The sequence below is a fragment of the Aulonocara stuartgranti genome, assembly GCF_965226115.1.
Source record: "Aulonocara stuartgranti genome assembly, chromosome: 8".
Lineage (NCBI taxonomy): Eukaryota > Metazoa > Chordata > Actinopteri > Cichliformes > Cichlidae > Aulonocara > Aulonocara stuartgranti.
Genome location: NC_138959.1, coordinates 24853204 through 24861557, shown reverse-complemented (window position 1 = coordinate 24861557; position 8354 = coordinate 24853204). Strand labels below are relative to the sequence as shown.

General features: G+C 38.4%; 1 long non-coding RNA gene across 1 annotated transcript in view; it reads right to left on the bottom strand.

The window, feature by feature from the left end:
* Window positions 1-2528: 2528 nt before the first annotated feature.
* The window catches only part of LOC309712692, a 45395-nt gene continuing 39569 nt past the window's right edge, over window positions 2529-8354 (bottom strand). The window contains exon 3 of the long non-coding RNA XR_014278358.1: window positions 2529-2545. This is a non-coding gene — a long non-coding RNA (uncharacterized lncRNA). The remainder of the gene's footprint in view (window positions 2546-8354) is intronic.

Sequence of the window (8354 nt, the reverse complement as noted above, 5' to 3'; positions counted from 1 at the left end):
ATGTTTGTAAAGCATTCCTGCGTTAAGCTTAACAAACGATATATGGAGCGACTGCCTCTTCTTGCTGCTACTTCAATCATGAAACTGCTTAATGATCAGCTGATCGGCTTTTCTGTCGCGAGTCCGTGTCTCTCTTGTTTGTTTTTGGCCCACTTTGCACCAGAAAGAGGAAACCAGTGGATAAACAACAGCAGCACGTTTAAGCTTGATCAGCTGTTGTTAGAATTTATTTAATATTAATTTCTACACCAGGATCTTTTTCTACGTAGCTGACGGCTGTAACTGTGCAGGGGCGGATCTAGCAAAGTTTAGCCAGGGGGGCCGATAGGGCATTAACAGGGAAAAGGGGGCACAAAGACATACTTTTCTTTCTTATTCTCATTTAAAATGTTTAGCTTTTAATAAATAATTATCTGACACCCAAAGTTTTAATTTGATGTAAAATGAATAGAAGTCCATTACTGTATATAGTAACTATTAAGTCTAATATATATATACCTAACTAATATATAAGCTATAGTACTAATATGTAAGCTATAGTACTTTTTCCTTTGGGAAGGTACCATCTGTGCAGTGTGCAATTTTGTTGAAGAAAGATGTTGAATCTATTTAATATTTTAATATATTGAAAAATAATTGATTTCTGTGCATTTTTTTTTCACACTGCATCAAATTAAGGTTGATTACGTCAATTAAGCATCATGAGGTGGAGCGTGAGGGGTGGTTCCCTATTTTTTATTTATTTATTTTTGTTGTTGCTGGGAGTTGGAACCCTATTAGTTAGGTTGCTTAATATTTACGGTAAGTACTCTTTAAAATACCAGAATAGGGAGGATGGTGTAGGTTTGAGTTTATTAGATTGATCAGTATTGCTGAACTATGAAATATTTTTTTTGCATACAGGTATAACAGAATAGCTTTAGTGTAGTTGTTGTTTTAAACTTGAGTATGAACTTATACAAAATGCAGCAAGATATTTAAGAAAACAGTTTTGTTGATTAAAACACACTATATCGGATTCATATCGGTATCGGCAGATATCCAAATTTATGATATCGGTATCGGACATAAAAAAGTGGTATCGTGCCATCTCTAGTCCTGTCTGGACAGAAAAGTCTTATTTTGGAAAACTCACCTGCCTGATATCACTCCACTCCCTGCCCCATCACTCTCTCTGTCTTCCTGTTCAGCTCTGGGGAAAAAAACTCTTTAATTGTGCCAGCTTCTGTCTCTGCACTGTACTTGGGCCTGTCACTTCTAGATTGACTATGACAGATTGTTATGCTATCAACATTTGCACGGCCCTCCATGGAAAAATACCATTACCTTCATTTAGGTTTTGAAACAGAAATCTTGAAGTCAACTAGCTTTGGGCCTAGAAGTTGCTTCTTATTATGTTTGTAATGAATGAAAACTTTCATGTTAATGTGAAAAAGAAAAGATTTGTGCCAAATGAATACTTCTGCCTCTGAGGGTAGTTTCTGATTGTTTATTGTAGCAAAAAGAACAAAGATTAATACACATTAAAATAAACAACTAAACTAGAAGGGTAAGTTAATAGCCCATGACAATACTCTTGTGACTCAGCATAAAGTGAGTCACTCAGGGCAGTCAAACTATTACCTCTGCATCAAAAACCTGTTTGTGGGAAGGAGTAGCTGTATTTCCTGTACAGCTACAAACATTAAATGCTGATGTCATCGCAGTATTTTTTTTTCTCATGAAGGGTGGCTGAAATTTATTACCTTCTGTAAATGTGCACACACCCAGCCACACACAATGTGTACCACAGGGACTGTATGGTTTGTACTAACACCGTTCAGTGGTAACTGATGTCACTGTGATGGAGAGTTAGCAGTGCTAATGTAATCTGTTCAGACTGTTTTTCTTACTAGGAATCATATTTAACACTGAACTCTGACTATTTATACAAATGGATGCAGTCAACATGACATTGCTGATTTGGTTTGTTTATTAGCTAATGCCGGGAAGCTTGGTTAGCGAGGTACATTCATAGACTAAGTGGGTGTGTAGCATTGATGTTGTCATTACCTGCTAATTCTCACTAACGTCCCGCAAAAATATTAGAATTTCATGCACCAAAATTTAGGATAATTTAGTTACTAGCTAAAGTAATGCAAACAAGACAGCTAATGACTCCAGCCACTTCTGTCAAAACTCATAGACAGTACTTAAAAGGTGGACGTGACCATCTTTGGTGGACACTAAATTTCAAAGTTTTATTTGTTTGTCTTTTTTGGCCAAAAGTGATCATAAATAAATAACAGTTTGGAGTTTTGTCAGCTAATGCTAGCAAGCTCAGTTAGCAAGCTACTTAAGTAAAATGTATGGTTGGAGTACACAGATACCCATATTAATAATACTCTAAAAGGCAGTAACAGCAATGATATGGTTAAGCTATCGAGTCTGAATTAGCAGAGATGAAGATAAGCAAGTTCTTTGGCGACAGTGGAAAGGAAAAACTCCCTTTTAACATGAAGAAACCTCTGGCAGAACCAGGCTCAGGGAGGGGCGGGGCCATCTGCTGCAACCAGTTGGGGTGAGAGAAGGAAGACAGGACAAAAGACATGAAGACATGACAGAATTCACTACAGCAGGCTTCACTGGCACATGCATCACTCAAACAGACTAATTCCCACACCTTAATGGCATTCAAACAGGTCAGGTATGACAAAAGAAAAATGAAGATTCACCTAGCATTGTTTTCAAGAAGATATCTACATAGAACCTTAGAGACCCAAAATGTTTTTTGTACCGGACTGAAAGCACATTATTTTCATGGGTGAAGTTGGACTTTTAACGTGACAAAAAAAGAAGAAAACTAAATAAAAACTAATCCATGAGAGTAAAAACGTATCATATGACACACTTATTAATTACTAATAATTAGATATTTAAAAAGATTATGGAGACACAAGGTAAAAATGGACAGTAAAAGTAGCTCCCATGCTCTGTCTTTCTCATGAAATTAAGACAAAATTTTAATGCTTGGGTGGAAGAGAAGAGCCGACATACTGACATGTTTCTCATTTGATGTCGAGGTAAATAAGAGTCTTTGTAAACCATGTGAAGCTACGCTCACCAGTAAAAACAAAACAAAAACAAAAAAACCTTTACATTTTATATTTCAGGCAACTGAATTAACTTTAGATTTAGTCTACTATAATATTATGATATTTACAGAAACTATGACTTAATCCAAATGGTGTTTCAGTCAAAAAACTCAAACTAAATCATAATTTGCTGTGAAAATTAACACTACATAGGAGTCTACTGGAATTGACTCACTTCTGCCGCCAACCTCAAGTGGTCATTTATTGAACTGCAGTCATTGGCAATTCATATTGGATTCACCATTCAGCACCAGATTGTAGTGTGATTTAAATTAGAAGAGATCTTCCCAATTTCCAAACATTTCCTCATGGAATTAAAGGAAGCATGCAGCAGCATTTCAGCAAGCCTACAGTAAATAACTTTAATAATAAACACAAGCCTGACATTTCAGCTCTGCCAACCAGCTCTCATCACTGTTTCTCACAGCTGGTTGACCTTTAGGTTACCTCTAGGCTCAGGTACCGTTAATGTTTCTCCTAACACACACTTCCTCTTTTGCATCCATGCACAGACACAGTTAGACAAGATACAGTGACACACACACACACAATAAGCAACATTAATCACATATTTACACTTGCTCCAATGTCTCACATCTGAAACATGATCTTCCTTCACAATGCTTGTGTGTTTGTGTAGTCTGTCTTTATTCCAGGTCTTCACGTTGATGAGGAAGTCACGTGTCCTGGATCCATCTGTCGACTCCACCAGCTGTAAGTTACTTGATGCCTTTCTGAATCATATGTTTAGATGTTTAGAGTTTATGTTTCGATCGTCCTGATTGTCCATTTACTATTTAGCTTTTCTTTACACACACAAAATTTATTGCATGTCCTGATATCCTCCTCTTCAGGTTGAAGACTATTGCATTGAAGACTACTGCATGAAAGTACAGCAAGTACAGCAAGTCAACCTCTTCCTTTGGTTTAATTTCTTATCTGGATACATAACAATACTTTCTTATGTAAAATTTGCATATAAAGGTTTGTTTCTGGATATGATAATCTCCATTATCCATTAGTTTGGTACCACCTTGCTTGCTGAATGTTTAGTAATCAAGAGCTGCAAGCCAAATATCGGGGTTTGGCAGAACTTCAAAAATACTGACATTTGGTAATAAAACAATAGCAAGAGGCATAAAAATCACCACGGAGATGCATGAAATTAGACAAGAAAGACAAACAGTGTGATGGCAGGAGAACCAAGATTAAAAACAAACAATGGGCCCCATGTTGCAATATTAGCAGTTGTAGCTGTCTGTTTACCCGACTGAGTTAGCAGAAACGCATGGCTGAATTCAACTGGCCCAGGACATAATGATAGTATGATCAGGCTTTCAAGGACATACTGGAAACAGCCGAAAACCGGTTGGGATAGGTTGTAATATGCTCTTCTTAATAATCCTCCTGATCTTTATCTCCTGTTTTTAATGAGCTACTCCAGATCAGGTTACCACGGCAGAAAGACGGCTCCATCGGCACAGTTTCAGGACTGTGCTTGCGAAGGTGCGTGTTGGTTTTTTTCCAGCTTTCGTTCCAATGGTTAGCCGTTGTAATTTGAAGGTAATTACAGAGAAGACGTTGTTTTTCCTTTATTACAAACAGAGGCACTCCCTTGATATCCCTTGACACATGTATGAGTGTTCTGCCTGGCATGAGGTGTGTGTGTATATTTTGCTTTGATTTCTCTGCTAAACCTTTGTTACCAGCACAGACCTACAACATGCAGAAGGAGATGCAAAGTACTTTCTCATGCGTCATGCCAGACATAACGCACAGGTACACGGGTAGAGCTTTGGAATAATTATCAGCAGCCACTACAGATTTGGAGATGTATAAAAAATAATGCATTGACCAGTTTCATCATGTAACATTTATCAGCTGAAGGTAAAATGAAAAGGTGGAAAGAGAAAAGTGTGATAAATCTCAATGTAACATTTTAATGCTTAATCTGTTCTCACATTCTACACAATCTGCAATAAACTTTTGAAATTGAGTCTATATTCAAATTAAAATCATCAAATTCACTTCATTAATTTATCATCTGCAAATGTGGGCACCTCTATAAAAGCAGAAATGAAGGCGTCTGTGTTTCAAGGAGTGGACATCTCCTTAAAATGTACTTTGAGATCAGATAACCTAAACACTAGATGTCAGACTCTGTAGGCCTCAGTTAATATTAACAAGTACAGCTTACTTGGCTGCAGTGATAGGAGAAAGCCTCTTCTCTTAAAGAACATGACAACACATCTAATGTTCAATGGAGAGATAAGACCAAAGTGTGGATGTCCACAGCACCACCAAAAACACAGCATATCAAATACCTCATGTCAAATGTGAAGTACAGTGGTGGAGGGGTGATGATTCGGACTTGTTTTGCAGCCAGTGGACCAGGGTACCTTACAGTTATGGAATCAACCATGCACTCCTTAGTATTCCAAATTTTTCTCTCAAATGTGAGACCATTTGTCCCATTGATAAAACTGAGTCATGCAACAAGAAAGTGATCCCAAGCACAACAGCAAATCTGCAAACAAATGGCCCAAAAAGAAAAGAATCAAAGTGAGTCAGTCTAGACCCCAACCCACCTGAAAATGCTGTGACAGGACCTCAAAAGAGCACAAGTGAAATCTCATTGAATTGAGCAACACTGTAAAGAAGAGCCAAAATTCCTCTACAACAATGGGAGAGACTGATGAAGTCATACGGGAAGCTATTACTTTAAGATATTGATGCTAATTGTGGTTCTAAATCTATTGAATCACAGGGTATACTTACTTACTTGCATTAATGCACAAAGAACCAATGTGTAAATCCAAACCACCCTATAAACTGAGATTACAAATTAGCAAATCCATAGATGCCATGCTACAAGTAAGTTGCATGTTGCCAACTTTTTTAACTGATCCCACTACACGATACAGTCGTCCACCCTGATCATTTAACAGGACACGAGTTATTCCCAAGTTTGTTGCGAGGAGAGCTGCAAAGAATCCTTCATCTGTCAGTCCTATGTGTCTTACTGTGTACACACCTCCATAAATAAATCAACAGTTGTTACGAAAGATTTCAAGGTAAAGCCAAACCCTAAGTGCCCGTGTCACACAATGGGTGAAATGGAACTTTAATTTTCATTTCACTAGCTGGGCCCACGTCCTCATTTTAGGTTTGACAGTGTTTTAGTAGGTAAAGGTGAATCCTTGGACATGAATTGAGCTGCGGTTTGGGGAACCCCTCAAAGGGGACTGGCGACAGCTCCCGGGCCTAGCAGATCCTCATGTACTAAACAGAAGTGAAGAAGTTAAAGAATTGAAAAGGAGAGGGAGGGTGGGGGCACGTAAACAAGAATGAGCAGCTTTCAGAACTGGGGGAACCTATATAGATGAGAACCGGAAGGAGCATGTTTGGAGGCGTGGTCCCGCTCCCGAAATTCCAATACATAATCTCCAATTGTTGCACTGACACATGAATAAATGGTTAAGTTTGAGGTTATGGTGATATGCAATCAAGGTAATGTACTGGGGTCCTTACTAGATGACTTACTGGCAGGAAACCAGTGGGGTTAAGAGTGTAGATGACACTGATGACTACCTAAATGTATTCAGTAGGAACTATTCCAGTTTGTGCAGTTACCAAGTAAATGTTGGTGTAGATTAATCACGTGACAGCGGCCATGGCCACTGTGCATTTATAGGCAGAAAAGGCGTAAACATTAAAACACTTAGTTCTACTAAAATTGCTTTAACCTTGCATTACTGGATCAGTATTGAGAGTGCAGTGCAAGCATGCCAAACAGGACAGGTATTAATGGTTTTAATTGTAGGTGGACACCTCGGAACTGAGTAACCCGAGACCCCTGGCTGACCCTGGGCAGAGGCAGGTCACTGGACAATATGACACAACAACACAAGCATCTGATAATCCTGTGCATGTGCTGTCAGTGGAAGGGTTGAAGGATGTGGGTTGAGGTGCAGGAGGAAAGAAAAACAACATTAAGGATACAGTGAATAAATAAAATCAAAGGAGCTGAAGAAAAACCAAAAGGGATAAAGAAGAGGGAGAAAAAAAGAGAGATTTTGTGTGTAAGTGCTAAGTATGAGTGTGGTTGTATGAACAGAATGTACTCAACTGATTACCATGCAGGAATGAATGTGAAACGAGAAACACACGGACTGGATGATGTGGTTTAATCATCTATTAAACTTTTTAATTAGAGACTTTTTTAAAACATTGGATCGAGTCACTGATTCATGAACACACAAAGACTGAAGTAAATTTTCCTATCTTCACTGAGTGCCTTGAAGACACTGGAGGAAAAGGGGAAGGGGGCTAAATGTACCTTCCATCAATGACCGTGAACCACATCTACTCTCCGGGGGATAAACATTAACTTTTGGCTTGCCAAAGCATTGCAGCTTATCACAGGGTGGACCTGTTTTTAGTATGATTGATTTTATACACTGTATATATACATTTCATCTCTTTGCTGCCAACAAAGATAACACACTTTCAGAATATATTGAAATAAAAGATTAAAAAAATTTGGTAACTAAAACCAAAATGTCTTGGAATATTTCATCCCTCATCCTCTCGCTTTTTTGTGTGGTTTGTCTTAGAGGGTGGCCAAAAGGCTGAAAACACTTAGCGCAAGCATGGTTGGAGCATAAACGAGCCCATTTCAAACAGGACACTGATTCAATATTGAACCGCAAAGATCTCATCGGTTCACATTGTGCACCCATGACTTAATTCCCAGACATGGAGAGAGCTTGAAGTTTGAGGATGACACCGCAATCATCAGATGATTACACCAAAAAAAAAAAAAAGCAAGAAAAAAATGATGAGAGTTCATATCGGGAGATGCACAAAATCTTGCTGTTGTGTGCATAGAGAGCGAGGAGGAACTGCTCTAGGTTCCTGTGTTGCTGTCTTGGAGAACCTTTCATGTCTGTACAGGAAAGTGAAATCTTAAGAAAGTTTTTATCTCTTAGTGAAGCTAAAAGTTAAACTTTTTTAAGTATCCTGACTGGCAATATAACAGACTAGTTTCGGATGTTTGTGGTCCAAGACAGGACAGTTCTGCAGCTGGTAAACTATTAGCTAAAAGTAATGAAGCCATATAATGCTTTCAAATGGGCAGTTTGCAGCAGTATCCATGCAAATAGCCTTCCTACACAGTTTGCAGTGTTTCATTTACAGCTGTGTTGCTTTACGCTCACT